Source organism: Rhinoraja longicauda, chromosome 5, assembly GCF_053455715.1.
Source record: "Rhinoraja longicauda isolate Sanriku21f chromosome 5, sRhiLon1.1, whole genome shotgun sequence".
Classification (NCBI taxonomy): domain Eukaryota; kingdom Metazoa; phylum Chordata; class Chondrichthyes; order Rajiformes; family Arhynchobatidae; genus Rhinoraja; species Rhinoraja longicauda.
In genome coordinates, this window is record NC_135957.1 from 19,144,945 (window position 1) to 19,161,270 (window position 16,326).

The following is a 16,326-nucleotide window of genomic DNA, read 5'->3' on the forward strand; positions in this document are numbered from 1 at the left end:
ACCCTGGGATGTCGACCATCAGGCCCTGGGGATTTATCAGCCTTCAGTCCCATCAGTGTACCCAATACTATTTCTCGCCTAATGCAAATTTCTTTCAGTTCCTCTGATTCCCTAGATCCTCTGTCCTCTAGTACTTCTGGGGTATTGTTTGTGTCTTCCATGGTGAAGACAGAACCAAAATACCTGTTCAACTCTTCTGCCATTTCCTTGTTCCCCATAATAATTTCACCTGTTTCTGCCTTCAAGGGACCCACATTTGGCTTTACTAATCATTTTCTCTTGACATACCTAAAGAAGCTTTTACTATCCTTTATATTCTTGGCCAGCTTACCCTCATACTTCATCTTTTCACCCCGTATTGCCCTTTTTGTTACCTTTTGTTGTCCTTTGAAAGTTACCCAATCCTCTGGCTTCCCGCTACTCTTTGCTATGTTATCCATCTTTTTTTTTAGTTTTATTCCATCCCTAGCTTCCCTTGTCAGCCACGGTTGCCTCTTACTCCCCTTAGAATCTTTCTTCCTCTTGGAATGAAATGATCCTGCACCTTCTGGATTATGTCCAGAAATTCCTGCCATTGCTGTTCCATCCTGCTAGGATTCTTTTCCAAGCAACCTTGGCCTGCACCTCTCGCATGCCTTCATAGTCCCCTTAGTTCATTTGCAACACTGACACTTTTAATTTAACCTTCTCCCTCTCAAATTGCAGATTAAACAAATTGCAGATGAACAAATGTGCATCGTTCACTCGCTATTCACACAGTTGAAAATAAATCTGCAGCACATGAGAACTTTGCTACTGTGTACCATGTATGCATTTTAGGTGCGAGAACAAAGTAAAAGGAAAGAAGTAATTTGTTAATGCTTTCCACAAATGTAATTTTGCCATCTGGGTTTTAATGTACTCCTCTTTCTATAGATGTATATGCCCTCCTGGATACACAGGCCGATTCTGTGACGTGGACGTAGACAACTGCATTGGAAACTTGTGCACTGAGCACAGCACTTGCCAGGATCACACCTACAATTACACTTGTCGCTGCACAATTGGTTATGAAGGACGCTTTTGCCAGACGGAAACCGATGAATGTGCAAGCTCACCTTGTGAAAATGGTGCCTCCTGCACTGATTTAGTTGGCTACTTTTTATGTCGGTGTGTGGAAGGATATGCAGGTAGGTTGCTTTCAACATCTGTAAACTTTGACCCTTTTACCTGCACATATATGCAAAAATATGCTGCCATGAACTTGTACTCTTAACTCATTGGTTATTTTGTTCTCATACTTTAACATTCTTTTGCACTACTCAGTTTTTGCGCACCACAATCTTGCAGATTGCATTTGGCATTGAATTTATTGTTGTATTTGTCATTTCCGTGAGCTTCATGTGAATGAGAATTTTCATTGCACCCTGGTGTATCTGACAATTAACTAATCTGTGGTCTGCAAGAGGAGCAGACTGAAAGAGTGCAGGGCTGGCCAAGGTTAGAGAATGATGAGATGAGGTCAGGGAGGGTATGAGGCAATTAAACTGGAAGGGAAGCCTGATCTGGAGCATGGGGTGGTGACAAAAGCTGCTTTGAGTGATTACGATACAGACCATAGATTCTAGAAGCAAGGAACTGCAAATACCAAAAAAGGGTAGAAAGTGCTGGAGTAACTCAGCGAGTCAGGCCGCATCCCTGGAGAACATGGATAGGTAACATTTTGGGTCTGATGAAGGGTCTCGACCCGAACGGCATCTATCCATGTTCTCCAAGGATGCTGCCTGACCCGCTGAGTTACTCCAGCACTTTGTGTCCTTTTAGGCCATGACTTCTGTTGACCTGACATTTACGAAACATATTTAAATATCTGGGCTTGGAAACTGCAGCATTGAGTGCACTGCGCAAAGAAATTTGATTTAATCCTCGTGTGCAGGTCACATAGTTTATAACAAATGGTCGAGATTCATTAAACATGTACATGTGTGTTCATGAAGGCTGCAAGGCATGGTATGGACATTAACCGGAATGCAGTGTGTCCTGAAGTTACTGCCACAAAATTCATTTGCACATCTGGGACATGTGGTTGTGTCAGATTGCTGACACAGAGGCAGGTGGGAACTGTTCAAGTGGTCATAAGTGGTCATAAGCGCCTCACCTGATCTGCTGGGACAGTGGAAAGGGCAATCTTCTGGAATATAGACCCTGCATTAAGAATGAAATTATTTCATGTTCATAAGTTCAAGGAGCATAATTAAGCCATTCAGCCCATCAAGTCTAGTCCGCCATTCAATCATGGCTGATCTATCTTTCCCTCTCAAACCTATTCTCCTGCCTTCTGCCTAGAACCCTTTACTAATCAAGAATCTGTCAACTTGCGCTTTAAAAATTATCTACTAACTTAGCCTCCACAGCCGTCTGGGGTGATGAATACCACAAATTCACCATCCTTCGACTAAAGAAATTCCTCCTCGGCTCCTTTCTGAAGATTTGTCCTTTTATTCGGAGGCTATGGACTCTGGTCCTAGATTCCCCCACTCGTTGAAATATTCTCTCCACATTCACTCTATCCAGGCCTTTCACTATTCGGCACTTGGGGCCCCAATTTCACATGCCTGACCCCAACACTACCCACCCACCACCGATCCCCACTCCCATTATGTCTTTGATCCATCCCAACCCTCAAAGACTAGCTCAGTTGCAGTTTTTACCCCCTCGACCTCCTCCAACTGTGTTTCCAGTCCACAGTATCTCACCACCACTTTCTCCTGCTGCCTCCTCTCAAACACCTTGTGTGACTCCACATACAACCTTCCTTCACCACCCCTCTGCACCCGCCTAAACCGCAGGTTTTTCTTTTTAATTACCTGCTTGTCTCGGATTAATTGCACCTCTTCGGTTTTTGAGTGACAAAACAGAATTCAAGTCAAGTTAAGAATAAAAAATGCTTCTACTGATTCCTGTTCGCACTTAATTTCAGAGTAACCAGTCCTTTCTAGTCTGTGGTGGGAAGGGGTTAAGCAAAGTTTAAGTACTTTTGTTATGCATTGGATGCTATATCTTGCTCTTTACTTGAGATGTAATGGTATGATTTATTTTTCTCTCCCTCTGCATTTTAATCAGAATATTGCAATGACTGGTTCAAAGACACCATTAACTTACAGAATGTCTTTTACAGTAACCGCATCATCTCAGTTCAAATGTTGAAATTGCATTTGCAAACTCAATATCTTGCCAGGAAACCAACTGTGCTAATTTAGTTGGCTGCTTTCATCCTGTCAAGCATAGAGGCTCAGCTTTGATTGGCAATGTACTCTCTCTCTGTTGGCAGGTCCTTGACTGTTGGGTTGCTGTCAGATTTCCAGATTCCACTGTAATGCCTTGTGACTTATTCCATCCCACTTGGGCAACTTGAACAACACGAATCTCAAACATATTTTGCCTGCATCCTCACAGAAACAAATTGACAAATGTTAATGCCTGAGCCCAAACAGGTTACGGCTGTCATTAGAAACTAAGAGCAAATAATAATCAAAATTGGAGATGTAACATGAACCTTCATTTCAAGCAGGCTGGAACACTCAGGGGCAATTTTGTTACATTAGTCTAAAGCACTGGTTGCAACTTATCTGGAGTGCTGCTTGGTATTCGAGGAGGACAATCTCAGAGAGGAGATATCGAGCTTGGAGTAAAGCACAGCACAGCCTCACCAAGGCAGAAGAATTAGTTTAATTTGGCATCTTTTTTGGCACAGACATCATGGACTGTCCTAGTGTTGTTTTGTTTGATGTTTCATGTTAACATAATACCTGGGCATTAAGTTAAATTATGAGGGAGGATTCCCATTTCCCACAGAGTCATAAGCTCAGAAACATGCCCTTCGGCCCAACTAATCCATGCCAAACAAGGTGCCCATCAAATCCAAGCTTGTCGCAGTTGTCCATGTTTGCCCTGTGTCCCTGTCAATCTTTCCTATCATGTACCGGTCCACATGTATATTAAATACTGTTATTGTACCCACATTAATCATCCTCTTTGGCAATCCGTTCCATATGCTCAGCACCGTCTGCGAAAATGTTGCTCCTCAAGTTCCCATTACTTCTTTCCTCTTTCACCTAAAACCTATCCCTTCTGGTTTTTTACTCAGCCTCCATGGGAAAAATGCACTCTGAATTTACTAACATATGTCCCTCATGATTTTACATACCTGATTTTATAAGGTCACCCCTCTCCTACGCTCCATGGAATAAAGTACTGATATTGCATAGTTGCTTTGAACTGACAAATTATTTTGATTCTCCCCTGTGAAAATGGAGGGATACAGAACGAGAGCCTTGGTGAATCTGTGCAGCATTTTATTCCAAAGTCAAACTGAGATCGAAATTCAGCTATGGCCCATTGAATGCTTGAAGCTATCCATCTACGCCTATTTTTTTGATAAACACAAAAAAGTAAAGAAATAGTTGAATATACTGAAGGCTTAGATGGAGAGGGCATGAGGAAGCTTATGTGGAAAACAGAAACTGCATGGAGTAGTTGGATGGAATTGTGTAATTCCGTGCTGCAAATTCTACTCCTTTCATTATATTGATCTGCTCCAATGGGTCGAGCAACTAAGGCAAAAGATTTATCCTCGCTGGTCTGTGTTAAATACTGAGCTGAGGATTACAATCTCCACTCTGAGAATGGATCAGTAAATATCAGTGAAAAGTGAGTTTGATAAAAAAGTTATCTGTTTGCTTGTTGAGGCCATGAGCAGTGAACTGATGCGACATTTTTCAACCTGAATGTCCACCATACCAGTCAAGGGATCAAATGATGGGTCGGATTTTTAAGTGTTACTGCAGACTACAATCAAAACAACTTGGATTCCAGATATCTGATGCGGGAAAGTGGAAGGAGGAGGTTATGTCTGAGCAGTGAAGCATTCCAAGCTGTTTGGGAGTTTTGATGCAATTTGATTTTGCTGTTCCCATTGTTTTTAACACAGCAAAAAAACACCACTAGGTGCTTTAAAAAAAAACGATTGTCACTTTGTAAGATTGTCCAGTGGAGGAAATATTCAGGGGTATGATTGAGTTTTGTTGTTGGGGTAATTTTTAAGGAGGTGAAAAGGAGAGGGTCTGAGCAAATGTTTCTGTGTTGAGGGCGCATGCAGCTGAACATTTGTCAGATTATAGCAAACATCTTGTTGAAAGTTGAACATTTTAATGTTAAGACTATTGCTGCTGGAGGAAAGGCAGTATATCTAAATAATTTCCCAACCTCCCACTATCTAGGGCAGACTAAACCAGAAGACGAGGATGCATGAGATCTATTGTGCATTGGTCGTTTGGATTCAGAACTAATTTAGCCATGGAAAACAGGGCAGTGGTGATGGGCGCCATTCTGGGTGGAGGTCTACAACCAGTGGTGTAACCTCCTACAACCCTAGATATGACATAGATTTCAATCTTTTCAACACTGGTGACCATGATTTCAGCACGCAAAGGTCTAAGCTCTGGAAATCTTTCCTTGAATATTGGCTGCCTCCTCGCTTTACATGCCCTGATATCTCTTTATGTGGCTAGATATCAAATTTTACTTGGCAGTGCTCCAGTAAAACACCTCCAGATGTCTTACCACATAAATGCAAGTTAACATTGTTGATGTGCAGGTATAAAAAAAAAAAAAATTTAAATCCTGTTACGGTAACAGCAGTTGCACAAATGAAATACAGAATTCGAACACCTGTTAAGCGCACAGATAGACAGAAAGTGCTGGAGTACCTCAGCGGGCCAGGCGGCATCTTTGGAGAAAATGGATGGGTGATGTTTCGGGTTGGGATTCTTCTTTGAAGAAGGGCCCCGACCCGAAATTTCACCCATCCTATTTCTCGAGAGATACTGCCTGACCTGCTGAGTTACTCCAGCACTTTGTATTTATCTTTGGTATAAACCAGCATCAGCAGTTCTTTGTTTCTACCTCTAAAGTGCATCTGCAACCTGCATTTAAACTGCATTTAATATGGAAGACTTGAAAGCAGAAATATTTAATTATAAATATCTGTAGCTAAACAAGCAAATTTGAATACAGAAGAGTGGGTGGCTATTTGGGGGAAACTTATTCGAGATACCTTTCTGTTCTGTCACCAATGCCATCTTATAGTGGTTCCAGGTGAAAAATAAAGCCAACAAGTTAATTAAAGATGTTGACCTGTGCAGAAAAATCTCAAGGTAAAATTATTTTCGATTTTATGTTGTTGAAAACATTAGTGTCATTGCCATAAGTCACAAAGGGACAAGTAAATAAATCAATAACATGCCCAGAGCTCACTTAATTGACAATTCTATCTGCGGCTTCTTTCCACCTGTAACCAGTTGTGTTATTATTAAATTTATTGCAGCCAATTGAAAGTAAGAAGCTCTGACAGACACAGCTGCCAGTACCTGCTGCGATGTTAACAGATTTTGTTACTCCATGTTTTTCTTGCCGGTATCTTGATTCCTCATGGGAAGACGTGCCCTTGGAATGACAATAGAGTTCTACACCAGTGCGATTTATCTTTGCTCAAAAGACCTGCCTTTGCTTTCTGCATCTTATACAAAAATCATTATAGCAACAAAAGGATAGAGGTGAGGAATGGGCTGATTACTTCCTTCATCAAATGTGAACTGTGCTTACCACTATCTAACTCATTTTACCAAGGAGAAATGTGTCAGGAAAGGCATATAATTGTGAAAAGTTACGCTTTGTTATACCCTGCTTGCAGCATCAAACTTACCTGTGTCCATTGGAAACCTGAAGGGCATCTATCATAACATTGGTAGACACAAAATTCTGGAGTGACTCAGCAGGACAGGCAGCATCTCTGGAGAGAAGGAATAGATGACATTTTGGGCCAAGGCCCTTCTTCAGACCATTGGCATGGACATCTTCAGCATTCGTCTCAATGGTTAAGCGGTTTTTAAATTGGCAGATGAAGGTTCTAATACTTGCCTCAGGTCCACTGGTGAAGGAAGTTGGATAGGTTAAGGGCTTGCACTTGTTTGTGAACTCATTTATGTGGCTAATAATCAGGTTGCATTTATTGTCAGCACAGTAAGTGGGCAGACTTCCACTGAGTGAGCTGTAGGCAGATGTTCAGTGGGCACTTGGAAGCAGCCTGAGATATTAAGTGGATCTAATGCCCATATTTGGCCTAACTGCAAGCCTTTTGGTTTTAAGAGCACTCATTGAACAGTTGTGTGCCTGGAACTGAATGTAAGACCATTAGATATAGGAGTAGAATTAGGCCATTGGCACATCGAGTCTACTCCGCCATTTGAACATGGCTGATCTACTTTTCCCTCTCAAAGCCATTCTACTTCCTGCTCCCCATAATCTTTCATGGAAGCAAAGCAAATAGATGAAGCAAAGAGGATAGATGCATTCATATAGACTGCGATGGCCTTGCTAATAATCCAGAACCTCTCAATTTCCATTTTTAAAATGCCCACTTGTCCTCCACCACCATCTGTGGCAATGAATTTCATAGATTCACCACCCTCTTTTTAAAAGAAATTCCTCCTCATCTCCATTTTAAAGGTACGTTCTTTTAAGCCAGAAAGAATCTCTGACTCTTTGTTTTATTGGAATCATTTTCTGCAAATTGTACATTCCCAACTGTATTAATGAACTCCAGTTCTTTTTAGAGCACGAATACCTCCTGGGCCCACAAGAATACATTAATAGTTGATTGTTGCTGGTCCTGTGATTGGCATCCAGTTTATAAGACTTGAAAAATCACTTTCTCACAAATCGTGCAGTTCAAATCCACTTATTTCAGAAATTATCATGAAAATTGCCAATTCCTGTTCTCCTAATAGAAGGAAATCTTGCATAAATTTCTTGTTTTGTATTCTGAGTGAACTACATGGTCCGCTCTCTGCTATAATTCTTACTGGAAATGAAAGTTGTTGCTAAATGAACAGAAAGAAACAATTAACAATAACCCCCAAGCTTCATATTGCAGGAATTACCTTGAATTTAGAACTGAATGACTGGCCAATGTGTGTATTGTAGGTAAACCACTTCTCACCAATCTTACCTTGTGTCTGTCGCAGTCTATATGAATGCATCTATCCTCTTTGCTTCATCTATTTGCTTTGCATCCACGAAAGAATAATGGTAGTAAGTTTCATATTTCTGCCATTGTTGGAATAAAGAGGTTTCTCCTAAATACCTCACAGCATCTTTTAGTGATTAACTAATCTTAATAAACTACAGTTTACAACTCCTCCCTTGAACAGAAATATTTTCTCTCAATTCCAACAATCCCTAAAATTGGTGCCACACAAAAGTTGAACAGACAACCAAACTCATTTGTACGTTACTACTTGTTCACTGGAATAAATAATAAATTCCTGTCGAGCAAACACAAAGTGAAATGATACATCATTCTATGCTACAGGATCAGGGCTTCAGAAGCCTCTGAGACCCAATTAGTGAAACATAAATGTGTAATAATTCTAGAACAACAAGCTGGGTTACTGACCGATACATCAACATTCATTTCCTATACTCATGCCTGTTATAGACTGGTTAAATTTCTATAAGCTTGTGTATACACAGCAAGCCGAGATGAACTATGACCATTTTGAAGTCAGATGCTACTGCCCTGTCAGCTGTGTTGGAAGCATCCAACAAGACTTTAAGATGTTTGAATCCTATTAAAAGAAGATGCAGCTTAAAGGATGACACTAACAGTCATCCTTTATATTACACTGTTATGTCATCCTGACATATGGACCAAACAGTTTTCTAACTCAGAATGTGTAGCCTATTTTTGCAATGTCTGTTTTTCAAAGGTTTTCAAAGGCTATTGAATGTAATCCAATGTTGAAAGCAGAATATTCTTGAGCATCTCTCGTCTTATTCAATGGGCATTAATGTTCGGATAATGTATTCCTATTGTATACAGACACTCTTACAATCACATCAGAAACAAATGTCCAACATTTCTTTAAATGCTGTTCAGGCAAAGCAAAAACATGTTATAATAAACAATCATGACTGGAAAAATGTTGTAGTAGTTTTCAAATTGTCCCCCAGCCAATGATTTTGGCAGCCACTGTTTTCTTAGGTATAATTTGAACAGATACAGTAAAAGAAAATAGGACTGAGAAACACATTAAAATGTTTTGGGGGAGATGTGAGCTACCAGTCTCTTTTATTTCAGATTGCATTTACTTATACGTTTTTTTTTTCCTTATTCAAATTTGATACAACTGCCATCAGGCTATAGACTCCGTGGTGGGAACATGCAAAAGTTCAAGTCAGTGGCTCAGTACTACCTTCTCAAGAACAATTAGGAATGGGCCATAAATGCTGTCCGAGCCAGGGATGACAAAGAGTGACAAAAAAATGGAGTTGCAACGTGGACAGGTGTTCGATCAGAGCTGAAAGAAGGAGGCTCTGTTTCCCCTTCCATTCCCACTGTTTCATTTTGCTATTGATGTTGAAGTTCAAGGAATTCATGTTGGATTCCCATATGGCCTTGTGCACATCAGACTTCTCAGTAATGTGTGGAGAAACAATGAACTTCGTCTCCTCCCAGGAGTCCGTGGTTGCTTTCCATTCAATACAGGTACACCGATTACAGCAATCAGCTAAGGCAGATTTGTGTTTCAAATCTATACTTCATCCTTTTGGTTATAAATTTATTTTTGTATGTTCTGACATGAGAGCTGAAAGAAAGAATTGCATTGCCACAGTGAATCTGTGACCTCAGGAACTTCCAAATCACTCTTTAAACAATTATACATTTGAAAATATTTTAATTGTTATGTCAGAAATGTGATTGCCAATTTATAAACCAGACAGCAGCTATGAAATAGTCTGTTTCTCATGATTGGCTATGGGATAAATATCCCCTCAGGAAACCAGCATACCGACCCTATTCTAAAAGGTACTGCCTTAGGATTTCATCCGATCACGCATAAGAGGGTGGGGATCGTGGGAAATCATGGCCTCCTGAATAATCAGTGAAAAATGTTAAGGGTGTGTTTGTGCATATAGAATAAGTGCCCGTTTAATGGTCTTCCAAAAATGATTGGATTTAAATTTCTGCTCATGCTCCTCTTTGCTTTGGGAGTTGGGGCCATAGGCAACTGAGTTTTAGTTGAGTTTAGTTTAGTTTAGTTTACCGAGGTACAGTGAAAAGCTTCTTTCTTGCGTGCTATTCTGTTAGTGGAAAGACAATACATGATTGCAATCAAGCCGTTCCCAATGTACAGTTAGAGGATAAAGGAAATAACGTTCAGTGCAAGATAAAGTTCAGTAAAGATTGTTTAAAGATAGTCCAAGGGTCTCTAATGAGGTAGATGGTAGGTCAGGACTGCTCTCTAGTTGGTGATAGGATGGTTCATTTGCCTGATAACAGCTGGGTTGTGGGTGGATAGTGCAAACTAACCTGCAACAAAGATGTCTTTGGGACGATCTGGATTGGTAGTAATTTTATATCTGCAGTGAGAGGCTTTCCTGATTTGTACATTTTGTATGCGCCATTATGTGATGGAAGGCACACTTTTAGTAGTGGACTTCTCTGGTAATATGGAGTTAGGACTGTCATTCCATGTTCCAAGTTGGCGGTTTGTTTGGCCAAAGTGGTGTCTATGTCAATGCATCTCCAATCATCAGTCATCATTTACTCTTTCTTCTAGTTGCTCACACACTAGGCTCTAAAGCAGGGGTCTCCAAACTATGGCCGGCAGGCCACATCCGGCTCGCCAAGAGATTTTATCCGGCTCGCCAAGAGATTTTAACACGTTCCGCGCTTCCCTGTCTTCTCCCATTAGCGCGTCTCCGGCTCCCTCCCGGCGCTCCAAGTGTCCCGACACCTCTCCCTGTTCCTGCGCTCCTCGGTCCTCCAGGCTTGGCGCCCCTGCTCCGCGCCTCGCTTTCTGCGGCTCTTCGGCCCCTCGCCATCTCCATCAGCCAGGCTCCGTTTCCACTTGGCCGACGCTCAACACCTCAAGGCTGGGGCCACCGAGCAGAGCCATGCTCCTCCTCCTCTTCCACCACCTTCTCCTCCAAGGCCATAGAGCACGGCTCCCTAGGCCCTTCGCCCTCAGGCCCCAGCAGATCGCCGACCTCCAGCGCTTGCTGCTTCTACCCCTGCAGACCCTCCAGGCCCCTTGGGTCGGGTTCTTCCCGCTGCTCCTCTCCCAGCTCGCTCAATCCCGTCCTTTTCTCCTCCCCCTCTTCTCCCCCCCCGGTCAGCAGCCCTCTGCTTCTTGGCCTTGCTCTCCTGCCTCCCTTCCCGGCCACATTTCCCCTTCTCCCGCCGGCTGGCCAGACGTCTTCCCAGCTTCTTCTTGCGTCCATGGGCTTTGCAGCCCTTCTCCCGGTTCCTCTTCCTCCGCCGGATCCTCCAGCTTCTTCCCCATTTTTTACAGCACAAAATTTGACCATTTTGGCATATTTTTCCAGGTAAGAACTTAAGTGTTGGATGTGTTACTAGTGTATGCTGGAAGCTGCCATGTACTCCGGATGGCTTGAATTTCTTCCATTAGTTTTACTTAAGTTCTTTTTTGAGTTCATTAAATATATAAAACTGACATTTCTTTATTTTTTCCTACGGCCCGCATAAATGTGCCAAATACATAATGTGGCCCTCATGCTGAAAAGTTTGGAGGCCCCTGCTCTCAAGGAACATTGATCTTTATTCATCGGCTTGTTTTGACATTACACCCAATGGCAGCAAGAAACCCCTCCACCCCCTCCCCAATCAGCACTTCACACCTACTCACAGCTTAACTCCAGTCTGCAAATTCTGGCCCGTTCTCCCCTCACCCCTCTGCAATCACCACTTCACACCCACTTACAGCCTGACTCCAGTCTGCAAAGACTGGGCCCTTGTCCACTACTCACCCCCTCCTTGCTGCAAAATATCAGTCTGGCCACCTCTCCATCTCCAACAATAGAAATTGTGGAGGTGGAGAGGCTATTCAGAAGACAGAAAAGCTGGAAATCTCCAGGACCGGACAATGTTTCCCCCTCTACCCCCAAGCTCTGTGCCGAACAACTGGCACCGATCTACACAGATATTTTCAACCAGTCCCTGCAAACTTGTAGTGTCCCTGCCTGCTTTAAAGTCTCCACTATTGTCCCTGTACCCAAAAAGACAAGGATCACTGGTCTTAATAACTACGGGCCTGTCGCAATGACCTCTGTAGTCATGAAGACCTTTGAAATACGTGCTTGTCCAGCTGAAAAATATCACATACCCCCTACTGGACACTGTGCAGTTTGCATACAGGGCCAATAGATCGGTGGATGACGCAGTCAACCTAGGCCTGCACTTCATCCTCCAGCACCTAGACCGATAGGGGTCCTATTCAAGGATTTTGTTTGTGGACATTAGCTCTGCTTTTAACACCATTGTGCCAGAGCTACTACACTCCAAACACTCCCAGCTGACTGTGCCTGAACCCTGCTGTCAGTAGATCATCAACTTCCTGACAGACAGGAAGCAGCATGTGAGGCTGGGAAATCACATCTCGGACCCGCAGACCCTCAGCATAGGAGCACCGCAAGGTTACATACTCTTCCCTCTCCTTTACTCTCTCTACACCAACGACTGCACCTCCACAGACCCCTCTGTCAAGCTTCACATGTTTGTGGACGACACAACCCTGTTTGGACTGATCCAGGATGCGGAGGAATCAGCCTACAGCCATCATCTTCAAGGACCTTAAATGGGGGGCCACCATCGACTCCACAGGCAAAAAGGCCCAACAGAGGATGTACTTCCTGTGGCAGCTGAGGAAACACAATCTGCCACAGGCAATGATGGTCGAATTCTATACGGCCATCGAAGAGTCTGTCCTCACCTTCTCCATCATGGTCTGGTTTGGCTCAGCCACCAAGCACAACATCCAGAGGCTGCAACACATCGTTCAATCAGTTGAGTAGGTTGTTGGCTGCAACCTTCCCCCCCATTGACGAACTGTACACTGCAAGGGTTTGGAAGCGAGCGGGCAATATCATCTCTGACTCCTCTCACCCTGGCCACAAACTCTTTGAAGCACTTCCCTCTGGAAGGCGACTCCGGACTGTCAAAGCCGCCACAGCCAGACATAAAAACAGCTTTTTTTCTGCGAGTAGTGGCTCTACTCAATAACCAAAAACCTCTAGGCTCTTTTTGCTCTGGTTTATTTCACTCACATGTTTAAACTATAATGTTTTATTCTTAATGCTTAATGGTTTATGTTTTATTTGTAATTGTTTACTGCATGTTCGTGTTGTTACTTGCAAGCGGAGCACCAAGGCACATTACTTGTATGTGTACATACTTGGCCAATAAACTTATTCAATTCAATTCAATTCAATTCAATTCAACAAAACAGTGGCATTTTACACCAAATGTGGAAACTGATGACTCTGAAATATCAGCTGATCTTTGGGACAAAACCGACATAGGAACATTGTAAACTAGTCAGCCCCCTTAAAATTGCTTCAGAGGGGACACAAGCGAATGCAGGTGCTGGAATCTTGAGCAAGAAAGAAACTGTTGGAGGAAATGGGAATGTCATTTGTCCATCTTCTTCTGCAGATGCTGCCTGAACTGCTGAGATCTTCCCGTAGCCTTTTGCTTGATGTTGCTTCTATTAGGCTATGGCAGTTCCTCTCCTCAGCTCCATTAGCCTTGGCTACCTATCCGCAATAACCTTTTCTCGCAAGGGCCACCAACTTGCACTGTTGTGCCTCAGTATACATTCTCAGGTGCAGAGTTCCACATTTCCTCTACTCTGGTGCGACAATTGTGTGCGGCACTGCCATTGGATTGCTCATTCCATTTGCTACATTATGCCCACATGCCTCTCCTCCTTTCCCGTCCAACTGCTTGTCCAAATGTATTTTCATCAACGTAATAGTATCCGCAAAGCTATGCAAAATATAAACAAAAACATTTGGGTAATGTAATAGTTGAGGGACAGAGTGTGAAGTGCCCCTGCCTGCTGCTCAGTATGACTGAGCTGTGTCTAGTGGCAGGGTGGGAGGACTGATGAACCAGCATCTAATCTCCAGCGCATGGCCTGCTTCCATGTTACAGTGGGCAACAACAAAGGTCCTGAGCACGTTAATCTGGACTCTAATCAGCAGCTTCATCTCCACAGGACCGACAACTACTGATCGGCAGGCTGAGGCCCACTGACATGAACTAGAATCCTCAAACAGTGCTAGTTTTAAAAAGCCTGATTGCATCCTCTAGCCTTCCTGACACAACAGAATAAATTCCACACAGAACCCAGTGATGAATGTCTAGCATATATGCAAATCCGAAATCATTATGCAAAAGAGCACTCAACTGCTTTGAACAGTAATACCTTATTCAGTCGTAGTAAAGTATTCTGGTGTCAGAGCAAAATTCTATCAGAATTTATCATTGCTGAAGTAATAGATAAAATCGGAGAATAAAAAATTGAAGTGATTATAACATTATCCTTCGGACTCTCGATGAATGCAGTTATTAACAGAACTGCTTTTCACTTCCTTGAATCGTTGCCAAGCCCAAAGGGCCAAGATTTTTTTTGGCAATGGATATGAAGCGTATCCTTTTAAACAAATCTCCCTTTCCTGGCTTAATTCATTCTTATAGAGTCACAGAGTCTTACAGCATGGAATAGTCCCTTTTGCCCAACTTGTATGGAGTCAGCATGGATTTACGAAGGGGAAATCATGTTTGACTAATCTTCTGGAATTTTTTGAGGATGTAACTAGGAAAATTGACAGGGGAGAGGCAGTGGATGTACCTTGACTTTCAAAAAGCCTTCGACAAGGTCCCACATCGGAGATTAGTGGGCAAAATTAGAGCACATGGTATTGGAGGTAGGGGACTGACATGGATAGAAAATTGGTTGGCAGACAGAAAGCAAAGAGTGGGGATAAATGGGTCCCTTTCAGAATGGCAGGCAGTAACGAGTGGGGTACCGCAAGGCTCGGTGCTGGGACCGCAGCTATTTACAATATACATTAATGACTTGGATGAAGGGATTAAAAGTACCATTAGCAAATTTGCAGATGATACAAAGCTGGGTGGTAGTGTGAACTGTGAGGAAGATGCTATGAGGTTGCAGGGTGACTTGGACAGGTATTGTGAGTGGGCGGATGCATGGCAGATGCAGTTTAATGTGGATAAGTGTGAGGTTATCCACTTTGGTGGTAAGAATAGGAAGGCAGATTATTATCTGAATGGTGTCAAGTTAGGAAAAGGGGACGTACAACGAGATCTGGGTGTCCTAGTGCATCAGTCACTGAAAGGAAGCATGCAGGTACAGCAGGCAGTGAAGAAAGCCAAAGGAATGTTGCCTTCATAACAAGAGGAGTTGAGTATAGGAGCAAAGAGGTCCTTCTGTAGTTGTACAGGGCCCTAGTGAGACTGCACCTGGAGTACTGTGTGCAGTTTTGGTCTCCAAATTTGAGGAAGGATATTCTTGCTATTGAGGGTGTGCAAATGGGTTTACTAAGTTAATTCCCGGAATGTCGGGACTGTCATATGTTGAAAGACTGAAGCGACTAGGCATGTATACACTGGAATTTAGAAGGATGAGAGGGGATCTTATCGAAACATAAGATTATTAAGGGGTTGGACACGTTAGAGGCAGGAAACATGTTCCCAATGTTGGGGGAGTCCAGAACCAGGGGCCACAGTTTAAGAATAAGGGGTAGGCCATTTAGAACAGAGATAAGGAAAAACCTTTTCAGTCAGAGAGTTGTAAATCTGTGGCATTCTCTGCCTCGGAAGGCAGTGGAGGCCAATTCTTTGAATGCATTCAAGAGAGAGCTAGATAGAACTCTTAAGGTCAGGGGGTATGGGGAGAAGGCAGGGATGGGGTACTGATTGAGAATGATCAGCCATGATCACTTTGAATGGTGGTGCTGGCTGGAAGGGCTGAATGGCCTACTCCTGCACCTATTGTCTATTGCCCACACCGGCCAACATGTCCCAACTACACTAATCCCTTCTTCCAGCATTTGGCCCATATCCTTCTAAATGTGTCCTCGCTATGTCCCTATCTGAATGTTTCTCAAACATTGCGATAGTACCTGCCTCAACTATCTCCTCCTGCAGCTCACCACCCTTTGTGTAAAAAAAGTTACCCCTGAAGTTCCTATTAAATCTCTTCCCCCTCTGGTTCTTGATTCCCCCACTCTGGGCAGGGGATTCTGCATCTATCCAATATATCCCTCTCAAGATTTTGTACACCTCTTATATTGAACAAATTTTCTAACTGCACCCATTTCCTCTGAAACAAGTGAATAATTAGTTTCTCCTCCTGCTTCAGATATACTGCAGAGTTCAGTGCATAAAATCACTGAGCA

The 16,326-nt window shown here is 42.9% G+C and overlaps 1 long non-coding RNA gene across 1 annotated transcript in view; it reads left to right on the top strand.

The window, feature by feature from the left end:
* The first annotated feature begins 1,141 nt into the window (after window positions 1–1,141).
* LOC144593440 (uncharacterized) overlaps window positions 1,142–16,326 on the top strand; it is a 176,631-nt gene continuing 161,446 nt past the window's right edge. The window contains exon 1 of the long non-coding RNA XR_013547246.1: window positions 1,142–1,169. This is a non-coding gene — a long non-coding RNA (uncharacterized LOC144593440). The remainder of the gene's footprint in view (window positions 1,170–16,326) is intronic.